The following is a 13,729-nucleotide window of genomic DNA, read 5'->3' as shown; positions in this document are numbered from 1 at the left end:
AGTACCATTTTTCTAGATTCCGTATATATGTGTTGGAATACAGTGTTTATCTTTCTCCTTCTGACTCATTTCACTCTATATAATAGCTTCTAGGTTCATCCACTTCATTAGAACAGACTCAAACGTGTTCTTTTTTATGACTGAGTAATATTGCATTGTGAATATATACCACAGCTTCTTTATCCATTCATCTGTTGATGGACATCTAGGTTGCTTCCATGTTCTAGCTGTTGTAAATAGTGCTGCAACGAACAATGGGATACATGTGTCTCTTTCAATTTTGGTTTCCTCAGGGTATATGCCTAGGAGTGGGATTGCTGGGTCGTATGGGTGTTTTATTCCCAGTTTTTTGAGGAATCTCCATACTGTCTTCCATAGTGGCTGTAACAATTTACATTCCCACCAACGGTGCAAGAGAGATCCCTTTTCTCCACACCCTTTCCAGCATTTATTGTTTGTAGACTTTTTGATGAGGGCCATTCTGACCAGTGTGAGGTGATATCTCATTGTAGTTTTGATTAAAAATATGGAACACTTCAGGAATTTGCATGTCATCCTTGCACAGGTGCCATGCTAATATTCTCTGTATCGTTCCAATTTTAGTATATGTGCTGCCTAAGCGAGCACTGACTGATCCTTGTTAATCGGTCTTTTGTTGGTCTCGTTTACAGGGCCCCAGTTGAAAATGCCTAAGATAGGTAGAGGGAAAAGATTTTTTTATTCCTCTACACAATTCAGACCATCTTAAACACATCCTCCCTGTTTGGTGAAAGTCCATCCAGTCTTTTTTGCACAGTGAAGCAACAAGTAATTAAAAAATGGTTCTATTTATCCAGAAGACAAACTTCATAACATGGTCACATTTTCTGATGTCTCTACTCAGAGGTCTGGAGCCTAAAGGGTTGGGAGGAAGGGTTATACTGGATAGCATGAAGTTTCTTTCTGGGTTTTTTGTTTGTTTGTTTGTTTTTGCCTTTTTTTTTAATCTAGAGAGTTCACTAAGAGAAGGAAATGGCAACCCTCTCCAGTATTCTTGCCTCAGAAATCCCATGGACAGAGGAACCTAGAAGGCTACAGTCCATGGGGTTGCCAAAAGTCAGACATGACTTAGCAACTAAGTAACAGAGAGCTTACAAAAACAGGGGGAGGAGCAAGATCAGGTTCTAGAAAAAATGCCTGGTTAAAGACTTTGAGGCTAAGTTACAAAGTTGGTTAAAAATTGTTCAGTTCAGCTCAGTTCAGTCGCTCAGTCATGTCCGACTCTTTGCAACCCCATGAATTGCAGCACACAAGGCCTCTCTGTCCATCACCAACTCCCAGAGTTCACTCAAACTCACATCCATCGAGTCAGTGATGCCATCCAGCTATCATCATCCTCTGTAGTCCCTTCGCCTCCTGCCCCCAATCCCTCCCAGCGTCAGAGTCTTTTCCAATGAGTCAACCCTTCAGATGAGGTGGCCAAAGTACTGCCATTTCAGCTTTAGCATCATTCCTTCCAAAGAACACCCAGGACCGATCTCCTTTAGAATGGACTGGTTTAGCATCATTCCTTCCAAAGAACACCCAGGACCGATCTCCTTTAGAATGGACTGGTTGGATCTCCTTGTAGTCCAAGGGACTCTTAAGAGTCTTCTCTAACAGTTCAAGAGCATCAATTCTTCAGTGCTCAGCTTTCTTCACAGTCCAACTCTCACATCCATACATGACCACTGGAAAAACCATAGCCTTGACTAGACGGACCTTTGTTGGCAAAGTAATGTCTCTGCTTTTGAATATGCTATCTAGGTTGGTCATAACTTTCCTTCCAAGGAGTAAGTGTCTTTTAATTTCATGGCTGCAATCACCACCTGCAGTGATTTGGGAACCCAAAAAAAGAAAGTCTGACAGTGTTTCCACTGTTTCCCCATCTATTTCCCATGAAGTGATGGGACCAGATGACATGATTCTCGTTTTCTGAATGTTGAGCTTTAAGCCAACTTTTTCACTCTCCTCTTTCACTTTCATCAAGATGCTTTTGAGTTCCTCTTCACTTTCTGCCATAAGGGTGGTGTCATCTACATATCTGAGGTTATTGATATTTCTCCTGGCAATCTTGATTCCAGCTTGTGCTTCTTCCAGCCCAGCGTTTCTCATGATGTACTCTTCATAGAAGTTAAATAAGCAGGGTGACAATATACAGCCTTGACGTACTCCTTTTCCTATTTGGAACCAGTCTCTTGTTCCATGTCCAGTTCTAACTGTTGCTTCCTGACCTGCATATAGGTTTCTCAAGAGGCAGGTCAGGTGGTCTGGTATTCCCATCTCTTTCAGAATTTTCCACAGTTTATTGTCATCCACAAAGTCAAAGGCTTTGGCATAGTCAATAAAGCAGAAATAGATGTTTTTCTGGAACTCTCTTGCTTTTTCCATGATCCAGCAGATGTTGGCAATTTGGTCTCTGGTTTCTCTGCCTTTTCTAAAACCAGCTTGAACATCTGGAAGTTCATGGTTCATGTATTGCTGAAGCCTGGCTTGGAGAATTTTGAGCATTACTTTACTAGCATGTGAGATGAGTGCAATTGTGCGGTAGTTTGAGCATTCCTTGGCATTGCCTTTCTTTGGGATTGGAATGAAAACTGACCTTTTCGAGTCCTGTGGCCACTGCTGAGTTTTCCAAATTTGCTGACATATTGAGCGCAGCACTTTCACAGCATCATCTTTCAGGATTTGGAATAGCTCCACTGGAATTCCATCACCTCCACTAGCGTTGTTCGTAGTGATGCTTTCTAAGGCCCACTTGACTTCACATTCCAGGATGTCTGGCTCTAGGTCAGTGATCACACCATCGTAGTTGTCCAGGTCATTGGGAGCTTTTTTGTACAGTTCTGTGTATTCCTACCACCTCTTCTTAATACCTTCTGCTTCTGTGAGGTCCATACCATTTCTGTCCTTTACCGAGCCCATCTTTGTATGAAATGTTCCCTTGGTATCTCTAATTTTCTTGAAGAGATCTCTTGTCTTTTCCATTCTGTTGTTTTCCTCTATTTCTTTGCATTGATCGCTGAGGAAGGCTTTAGGCAACAAAATTCATGACTAAGTTATTTGGGGTAAATGTTAACTTCATTGGGCCATTAATCAGATAAAACCACCGATTAACAAAGACATCAAACAACAAAATTCCACTTCTGTAGACAAGTTGGTTAAGTCTGTTGCCTGTTATCTGCACAGTGGAATTTGGCCTTGTCTCAATTTTAGGACAACTTTTATCTTCTCAACAAATAACCCTCTTTACATCCCCAGCCACTTCTCACACCCTAATTTCTTGGGTAAAGATATCCATTGTGAAAATTAAGGCCTGTTGAACACGTAAAACATAAAATCTTTCCTATCACACAACTCAATTTACAGTATTTTTTGACTCTTATTGCAACACAGATATAAAGAGCACTGTCAAAATTTGAATCATAATATCCTTGCCCTTCTGGCCTCTTTCTTGGTCTGTTTTGAATGGTTTTCTTGTTATTGCATCAGACATAATGACGGTATCTGTTACGATCCTCTGAGTAGCAAGCAGTGGACGTCCATGTTCACTGTCTTGAACAATAAGAAAGATACGCATGCTAAATGCCATCATTCATGTCCGATTCTTTGTGACCCTATGGGCTATAGTCTGTCAAGGCTCCTCTGTCCTGGGATTCTTCCAGGCAACAATACTGGAGTGGGCTGCCATATCCTTCTCCTTAGGATCTTCCCAACCCAGGGATCAAACCTGCAGCTCCTATGTCTCCTGCACTGGCAGGTGGGTTCTTTACCACTAATGCCACCTGGGAAGCCCCTAATAAGGATATATCACCCCACAAAATTAATAAGCCCAGCAACAGAGAGCATTTAGCTGAGACTGATACAGCAGCTCAGCCATGTCACCAATGACCTGGCTTCTCTTGATTTTTCTTCAATTTCCCTAAAACTGGTTTCAAAGTAAGACTAAGAAGGGGTTCAGAACATGGCACCCCCAAACACGTCACTTTGACATATTGATCAACTTAAGCTGCTGACACCTGAGAAACAGCAGATGCAGGAAGGTCTCTGTGGCCACTGCTTTCTCTTTTTTTAATATGTATTATTTATTTATTTGTCTGTGCTGGGTCTTAGCTGTGATCTAGTTCCCTGACCAGGGATCCAACCCAGGCCCCCTCCATTGGGAGGAGTCTTAGCCACTGTACTACCAGGACAATCCCTACAAACCTTAAGACAGTCATGACTCCTGAGAAATAAAACAGTTTTTGCTGGTCGCCTGAAGTTGATCAGGTACCACCCTGAAGTCTGTAGGTGGGGTCTCAATCCTACCTCAACTGTTTGGCTAATTTTGTTTAAGAAAATTCAGTGGACTGATACCGATAGGAAGGAAATGGATGATAGGCAACAAGCAATAAGATTCAATTACAATAGGTTAACTTTTAATTGTGAACACTGTACCTCTACCTTCTAAAACATATTGAGACAAAAGATTTAAATATTGGTGAGAAGCTTTCTGGGCTTCCCAGATGGTGCTAGTGGTAAAGAACCTGCCTGTCCCTGTAGAAGGCATAAGAGAGTGGGTTTGATCCCTGGGTCAGGAAGATTCCCTGGAGGGAGGGCCTGGAAACCCACTACAGTTTTCTTGCCTGGAGAATCCCATAGACAGAGGAGTCTGGCAGGCTACAGTCGACAGGGTTGCAAAGAGCCAGACACTACTAAAGTAACTTACCATGCATGCACAGAAAACTTTTGTAAAAGTGCTTCTGTTCAAAAACAGTACAGAAGTTCTTCAAAAAAACTAAAAATAGAACTACCATACAATCCAGCAATTCCACTCTTGGCTATATATCCAAAGAAGATGAAAAATACTATTTCAAAAAGATACATATACTCCAATGTTAATAGCAGCATTATTTACAATAGCCATGACATGGAAGCAACCATCAAGAGATGAATGGATAAAGAAAATGTGATGTGTGTATATACCCTAAAAAAGAATGGAACCCTAAAAAAGAATGAAATTCTGCCACTTGCAACAATGTGGATAGACCTATAGAGTATTATGCTTGATGAAATAAGTCAGAGAAAGACAAATACTCTATGTTATCACTTATATGCGGAATCTAAAAAATAAAACACACTAATATATATAACAAAAGAAAAACAGATTCAGATATAGAAAACTAACAATTATCAGTGGGGAGCAGGAAGAGGGAGGGGCAATACAGGGAGTGGTATGGGATTAAGAGATACAAACTATTATGTTAAAAATAGATAAGCAACAAGGATATATTGCACAGCACAGGGAAATATAACCATTATTTTACAATAACTTTAAATAGAGTTTAATCTAAAAATATTGAATCACTATACTGTACACCTATAACTAATAAAACATTGTAAATCAACTATACTTCAATAAGGTATATGGGATGACAGTATACACACCAGGCCTGGAACAGTGTTTATTGGAGGAAATAATAGAGAAGGGGCAATGGAGTTGTGTGACCCCACTCCCCTCCAATGCCCATTTTCATAAGGGGCAGAAAATAGACTTTGCAGAGTCAGATAAGGGTCCAGGAGATGAACCCTAACCTCCTGGTTTACCAGCTCTGTGGCTAAGGATGCACCAGCCTCCCTTTGTGTGACCTTGGTCTGTGGTCCAAGTCTTGAAGATACAGTCATTTAGTATGACAGACCACCTTGGCCTTGTTCTACCACATCAGGACGCTGCCAGAAAGGTTATTCTTTTCACTCTCGGCTTTAACCAGTTTCTGTAACCCAAACAGACTCTTTCCATAGGAAGCTAACTTCGTCTTTAGGAGGCCAGTCTGCAGGGAAGCAGCATCTGGACAAGTTAATCCTTGCCTCTTTGATTTCAAAACATAGTTTCTGCGTGTCCACCCCTTGATTTCAAAAGATAGTTTCTGCGTGTCCTATTCTTCTTCATTACCTGACTTGTACCTGTACCCGTTGAACCCATAGGGCTGTAAAGCAAGTCTCTGGCTTTGCTGTAGTAGATACTGAAGGATGGTTAAAACAGTGAGCAGCCAAAGAATTAACACCTGAGGGACCTCCCTGCCTGTCCAACAGCTAAGACTCTGTGCTTCTGAAACCCATCTGGATGAAATGAAGTCAGGGTGTGTGTATTGCACCTGAGCTCACAGCCCCTACGAGGAAGAGGAATTTCTTCACCAAGCTGGGCAGTTAGCAGCGACCACTCGAGGCTTGTGATGAGGAAAGCGTTTTATTGAAAAGAAAACAGAAAGACTTCTGACATAAACATCAGAAGTGGGTAACAGAGAATACCCCCATCGTTGTCTTGAGCAGAGCATTATATACTTTTCAAAAGAATATCTCAAGGTCGTAAAAGTTTTACCACACCCTTTCCCAAGGTATACATCCTGAGGTAACATCAGTACAAGATTTGCCAGTAGGAACATATTCCTGCTAAGAAGGAAAAACATGCTTTCAAACAAGATATACTGTTGCTACATAATCATTAACACAGGGCCTACCTGTGACTGCCAACACCAAGAAAGTGTATACCTCCCTAAGAGCCTTGGATTACTTATCAACCTGCCTTATGTTAACTACATCACTTCTAATTCAAGAGGGCCCGTGTTCAATCACTGGTCAGGGAACTAGATTCCACCTGCCACAACTAAAGATCTCACATGCCACAACGAAGAACCAGCACAGCCAAATAAATAAGTATTAAAAAAAAGAAGAAGAAGAGGAACACCTAAAGTCCTCCCAAATACCAGGGACTAAGGGATCCCAGAGCAGATAAGACAAGAGGTTCCAGGCTGCTGATCAGAGCACTTTACTCAGTCATTCTACCTGTTTCTATATATAGGAGTCTGATTGTTCTACCTTGCCACCAGTGTGACTCTAAGCACAACACAGTTTGGTCAGGGTACAATCCACCCCTTATCTAGTTTGCTAAGATGCTGAAACTTGAGCCACTTCACTTGCTTATCTAGTCTACCAGCAACAGATCCCATATGGATGTCACCAGTACATGAACCCCTCAAATGCAGAAATGAAACCTCATGTGAAGCTGAAGTTTCATGTATTGGACTGGCCAAAAAGTCCATTCAGCTTTTTCTGTAAGATGGAATACCCTACAGTACGTGGCCAACCCAATACTTTGTACAACAACCACTTCCATGCCCAAGGATGGTTGTGGATCCTAGGAGGGAGTCCTGGAAAATGTGGATGGCTACCACAGAGTGAAGACCATATTCACTAAAGGCAGACTGGAGATGACTATCTGTCTAGACAGTTAGAAAAGTCCAAGGTCACATAGTTCATTCCAGAAAGTCATAGTCATTCACGGTCATTGTCAGAGGTGTTTCTACTGGAGGGCATAAGCTTTGAGTAGTTAAATAAGACTGAATCTGTAGCTATGACTGAGGAGTGTGCATGGCCTGGTGAGGAGACGAGGTGCTCTGTAAGCCCAGAAACCTGGGTCCTTTCTTAGTGCTTTCACGGGCAGGCATTAGGTCGGATAACACGACAGAGGATGCCAAGAGACAAAGAGGGCTGGGAGCAGACCTGGCATGTGATACTCTCCCCTCCACATCTGAGTCTAGACTAATCCTCCTAATCTCCAGCCCCACCTTAGAGACTATCAGGGAGGAAGAAGTTTTTCTCTACCCTTCTTGGTTCTTCCAGCTGGTCTAAGACTTAAAATGACATGAGACATGGGACTCGCCTGGAAGTCCAGTGGTTAATACCCCAAGCTCCCAGATATTAGTGTATGTAAAATAATAGCCAAGGGGAATTTGCTGTATGACTCAGGGAACTCAAATAGGGGTTCTGTGACAACCTAGGGGTGTGCGATGGGAGGAGGTGGGAGGGAGGTCTAAGAGGGAAGGGACATATGTATACCTATGACTGATTCATGTTGATATTTGGCAGAAAACAACAACATTCTGTAAATCAATTACCCTTCAATAAAAAAATAAATTAATTTTTAAAAAAAGACCCCAAGCTCTCAATGCAGCTGGCCCAGATTCAATCCCTGGTCAGGGAACTAAGATCCCACATGGAATGGCCAAAAAAAAAGTGTGTGTGAGTTGCTTAGTTGCATCTGACTCTTTGCGACCCCACAGACTGTAGCAGGCTAGTCTCCTGTGTCCATGGAATTCTCCTGGCAAGAATATTGGAGTGGGTTGCCATTCCCTTCTCCAGGGGGATCTTCCTAACCCAGGGATGGAACTCACATCTCCTGCATTGCAGGCAGATTCTTCACCATCTGAGCCACCAGGGAAGTTCCCCCCGCAAAAGTGAATAAATAAAAATTAAAAGACATCAATTTTTTAAAGTATCAAAATTATATTAAAAAATGACATGAGATAGATAAACAGAAGAAAAACAAATAAAATTTCAATAACATGCATACCTGGGAAAGACCCAGGAAAACTGAGCAACTCACCAAATGGTTAAAAACCTTAAATGCAAAAGAGAGTGAAGATAAAAGAGAATTTTAGAAGTAGTGGTTTGGGTCTTCAAGAGTGAGGAAGGCAATTGACATTGAGATGGAAAAGCAAATGTTTGCTAAACAAATGTCTGCGGGGCCTTGCAGTCCATGAGACAGAGAATGGACTCTGCTCTCTAAGAGTTTTGCCCACCATTCCTACTCCATATTCTTCTCAGTTATCTCTGGTGAGAGCTCCACTCTGGGAGTAGGCTTTCTACCTAAATTCTTTCAAGCAGTTAGGGAAAAGGTCAAAGTTTCTTCTTGAGTCTTTGGGTGGGCCTTGAATGTTTTCAGTTATAAATAATCAGTAGGGACTTCTCTGGTGGTCCAATGGTTAAGAATCCGCCTGCTGATGCAGGGGACACAGATTTAATCCCTGGTTCAGGAAGATTCCCCCATGCCTTGGAGCAACCAAGTCTGTGTGCCACAACTACTGAGCCTGAGCTCTAGAGCCCATGCTCCGCAACAAGAGAAACCACACAGTGAGGAGCCCACGCACCACAATTAGAGATAGCCCACTGCACAACGGAGACCCAGCATGGCCAAAGATGAATAAAATTTAGAAACAAAACAAAAACATATAATCGCATGTCAAAGAGACATTCTGGGGTGCTGAGTCGTGCTCGCCTACAGGTTTTGCTCTGCTCTCAAAACAATCAACCTAGGGAGCCTTTTCTCCAGCTTTAGATTAGGTTGTATTTTCACGAACACCAGAGGAAGTGCTCAGCTTGTGTTTGAAAGAATGTCAAACAGAAATAACTGCTCTTACATACTAAGAATCACATTCAGGCCAATAAGATAGATATTCATCCAATGATAAGCATCACTTCCAAAGTGAGGCCTGGGGATTACAGCAGATTCCTGTCCCCCATTCAAGCTCAGGAGGAACACAAAGGCCGCCAAATGCAAAATCGTGGGCAACAGGGACAGTGCCTTTTTTCTGGCAGCCGTCGCACTCGCTCTCCTAAGCGTTATTCATTTAAATTGAATATCTACCATGTGACTTCACCCGACAGTCTGTTTTTTGTGTGTAATTAGCTGATGTTGCAGTTTGTCTATAAATTCAAGGACAAATAAAGCAATTCCTGCCAACCAAAGGCCCTTCTACACCAATATGAAAATACAGTTTAATACGAAGAAAGCATGATAGTATTTACACGAAAGCCAGGCGGCACAAACGTGACTGCAAAGTCTGAACAGAGTCTGACATCGATGTATATAGAAAATTATAGGCAAGAATAATTAAAACCATCTTCATCTCTGAGATAGACTGTCTCTATATACCTTCAAAGTTAGCCCAGAGGGTAAATGTGTTTATAGCTTAAAGGATCAGAAAGCCTGCTGATTTGTATTGCAAAATCAAAAGGTTGGCCCTCCTATGGGGCCTATTCTGTTTCCCAGAAACATCCCAAGCTGAGAGAGAGGAGGTGTCAGGGTGGGAAAAGTTTTCCTGGACCTTCTTAGAGACTCTAGGTCTAAAAATTGAACCCATAGAGACAGGAGAAGAGCATACAAACTTATTTAATATAAGTTTTATGTGACACTGAGGCTTCATAAGGAAATGAAGACCTAAAGAGACAGAGTACGGTACTTTTATACTAGGTTTGATGAAGGTGTGAAGGAGGAAACAGACAGAACAGGCATCGTCTTGAAAGCAGGACTCCATCTTGGGCCGGACTGTGGACTTTGAGCTATACTCGCAGTATCTATGGAAACGACATACCAACTGGAAAACCAGGCCCCCGGAAGGAAGAGCCCCAGGGCTCGTACCTAGACTCTCCTTCACCTAAAAGAATACCCTAATTATCTGTGTAACCAAATAGAATCATAAATTCTATTATGCTTACTGGGGTATGACCACAGGCCTATTGATAATTGCCCACTGTTAACTACCTAGGCTTAAGGCATATGAATCACAGGTTAACTTTGATTGTATCTTTCTTTTCCTTTGTTCAGACTAGTTTCAGGGAATTTAGGGAGGTGGGTTTGGGCTCGTACATTTAGGGTATGTAAGGTTTTCACGAAAACCGGTCGGGGTCCTTGGCCTTATAAGAAGAGACTCTGCCTTGGGCCCGCCGGTGTAATAAACTGCACTCCACTATCTGCATTGTCCTTCTGAGCTACAACAGGTGGACAGTCGTGGAGGACAAGTTAAGGAGTTGTTTAGTCACTAAGTCGTGTTTGACTCTTTTGTGACCCCAGGGACTGTAGCACCCAAGTCTTCTCTGTCCATGGGATTCCCCAGGCAAGGATTGTAGGGTAAGGGAATTAGAGAAAGCGAGGTTCGGAGAAAGAATGAGACCGGCACTTCACAAGAACAGATCACCTTTAATGAGCCGAGAAGGGGCAGCAGTCAGATTAGTGAGCTGCTGCACTAACCCAAGAAAAGAGTAAGGATATATAGGCATATATGTGGAAATCTACTGTCTTAAGGGGGCCTGTTCTTCTCCAAGGTTGTTTGGATTAGTTATCTCTTAAATGGCTGGGGCAAGGAATTCTGGAGATGGGCCAGAGGCTGGGACCGGCTGGGAGCTGGGCATAATCAACCTTAATGTCCATTTTTTTTCTTCGGGTGAAAGAGTTCTTTGTTTTGCATAGAATGGTAGGGAGGACCCGGAGGGGAGTTTTAACTCCAGGCTATTTTGAGCGGTGTAACTTTCCTTCAAGGATACTGGAGTGGGTTGCCCTTTCCTTCTCCCGGAGAATCGTCCTGACTGATGGGCTGAACCCGAGGCTCCTGTGTGGCAGGTGGATTCCTTACTTCTAGTCACCTGGGAAGCTCTAGTCATTGAGTGTGAGGTCTAACTGAAGTAAATTGGGGGAAACTTAGCAAGACTGGTTGGTTAGGATTCTTCTTGGTGTCCCTCTGTCTTCAGAGACAAGAACGCTCCTTTCCCAGGTTTAGGGAGGGCACGTCTCACCTGAGGGTTTTATGGCCTATTTCTGGAAAAGAAGGTGGGGGAGGAGAGGCGAAGGTCTGAGCAATTTCACTTCTACTGTTTACTCAAACTCTTTCAGCCTAAAATATTCAATATGTCAAGGTACCATGTTTTAGGCTAGTTGTGTCCTGAGCCCATCAGAGGCAATCACCTTCCTTTTATTTTTTAAACAAAGAAAGCTTGCTCATCTTACCCTGACTTGGCTTGCTCCTGTCCTTCCTGCAACTGCTACTAATCACCTAGGAGAACAAATCATAGAAAAACTGCCGGAATCTATTTTATATATATCTTTATATATTTATAGACAAACATATTCTGGTAAAATTTTTTTGAAAAACACAGAAGTGTATAGAATGGAAAGGTAAAATTTTCTTCCTCCCCCACCCTCCACCACAGCCTACCTTGCCCCCACTCCTCCCCTTTCTCTAGAAGGGACTCTGACCTATTTTTATGTATATCAAGAAACAAAGACAGAAGTGGTCTGAATGGTTAGGTAGATTCTCTGGCTTCCTGGGTCTTTTGCATCTCAAAGGCATCAAGGCCATCAAATCAGAGTCTGTGGCATTGAAGGCCATTTATTGCATGAGGTTTTTCATTTATTTATAATGAATTCTATCTGAAAGTCAAAACTTGCCAGGCATTAACCTTGACATCTTGATCAACGAATCGAGAAGATCTGTGATGGAGTCCTGGTCTAATTAAGATTTCTGGGCTTGTACTGATGAATTTTGACAAATTAAAAGATCCTGGGAATTTTCCCTGGTGGTTCAGGGGTTAGGACACAGCGCTTTCACTGCAGTGGCCTGGGTTCAATCCCTGGTCTGGGAACTAAGATCTTGTAAGCTGTGCAGCACGGCCAAAAAAAGAAAAAAATAAAAGATATTAAAGGTGCCTCTTCTCTCCCTTCTTTCCTTTCTCCCTCTGTTGCAGAAACCGATAAACCAAGCACCACATTCAGAGAGTCAGAGAACTCAGGTTTATTACCCTGGTGGCCCAGAGGAGTTAACACTCCAATCTCTGAGCCCCGAACAAAGGGATTACAGAGTTTTTATATACAGATTATAGGGGGCAAAACTAGCTGCTAATAGGCTACTTTAAACTAAGGGTTTCGCGCGGGCAGGAACAGCAGTCAAGATGGGGAGGATGCCTGACCTTTACACAGACAGGCGTGATTAAGCAGGTTTGCAGGGGCTGGGCAACTGCAAAGAGCAGGACAAGGATGAGTGAGATAAGCTCCAGTTCCTAGTATTGTTAAGTCCCCACTTTCTGAGAGTAGGTGACCTACGTGATCCAGACTTTGTAAGGAGCAAGCTGAGTTACAGAGGCAGAAGGAGCAGGAGGTTATGTAAAATTTTAACTTTTCCTCTTCACTTCCTCTTCCCTTTCTCCACACTGGGAACATTCTTCCAGACCAGTTTCACACCTGCCAAAGACTTCAACTACTGCCTTCATTAGTGTAAGGTAAGGGAACTACAGAGGGTGAGGTTCAGACAAAGAACGAGACTCTACAGGAACAGATCACCTTTAATGAGGCAAGAAGGGGCAGCATTCGGACCAGTGAGCTGCTGCACGAAGTCAAGAAAAGAGTAGGTGTATATATAGAAAACATATATATGCGGAGATATATTGTTTTGAGGGGGTCTGTTTTTCCTCAAGATTATTTTGATTAGCTGGCTTCTAACAACTGGGGCAAGGAATTCCTGAGACCTGCCGGAGACTGGGACCAGCTGGGAGCTGAATGTAATCAATCTTAATGTTCATTCCTTTCTTCGGGGGAGAAAGTTCTTTATTCTGTATAGAATGGGGGAAAGATCCAGAGGGGAGTTTTAACTTCAGGCTATTTTGAGCTGTGTAGCTTTCCTTCAATTAGGATAACTCTAAAGCTCAATACACCCTACAGCCTAGCACATCCTGATATGTCTCAGCAAGACTGGCAGCCCAGAGTGGCTCCACCACCCAACTCAACGTCCAAACAGAAACCAGAGTGTAACCCTGGAATTCACCCTCTTTTTGGTCCCCCACATCAAATTGATGTCCAAGTCCAGTGCCTTCTACTTCCTTGTTAGTTCTTAAATACAGAACTTTACAACGAGTGGGCCCTGCACACTGCTGTGCCCCAGACATGGTGACGGTGGGCTGAATTATCAGTGCAGCAGCTGCAGGAGGTGAGGGGCAGATCCCCAGGCCTGGTAACCTTGATCTTGGGTGGCCTCAGCCTGCAGCAGCTTGGAGCAGGGCTTGGGATCCCAGCAGGAGATTGGGCTGGGTCATGGTGGTGAGAGCACCAGATACTAGCCACTAGATC

At 42.9% G+C, this 13,729-nt stretch overlaps 1 non-coding gene across 1 annotated transcript; it reads right to left on the bottom strand.

Moving 5' to 3' along the window:
- Nucleotides 1-520: 520 nt before the first annotated feature.
- LOC113884035 lies at nucleotides 521-627 on the bottom strand. Its single transcript, XR_003508788.1, has one exon. It is a non-coding gene; the product is annotated as a U6 spliceosomal RNA (small nuclear RNA).
- Nucleotides 628-13,729: the final 13,102 nt, after the last annotated feature.

Source organism: Bos indicus x Bos taurus, chromosome 25 (genome assembly GCF_003369695.1).
Source record: "Bos indicus x Bos taurus breed Angus x Brahman F1 hybrid chromosome 25, Bos_hybrid_MaternalHap_v2.0, whole genome shotgun sequence".
Classification (NCBI taxonomy): domain Eukaryota; kingdom Metazoa; phylum Chordata; class Mammalia; order Artiodactyla; family Bovidae; genus Bos; species Bos indicus x Bos taurus.
This window is presented reverse-complemented; position numbering and strand designations above follow the sequence as displayed.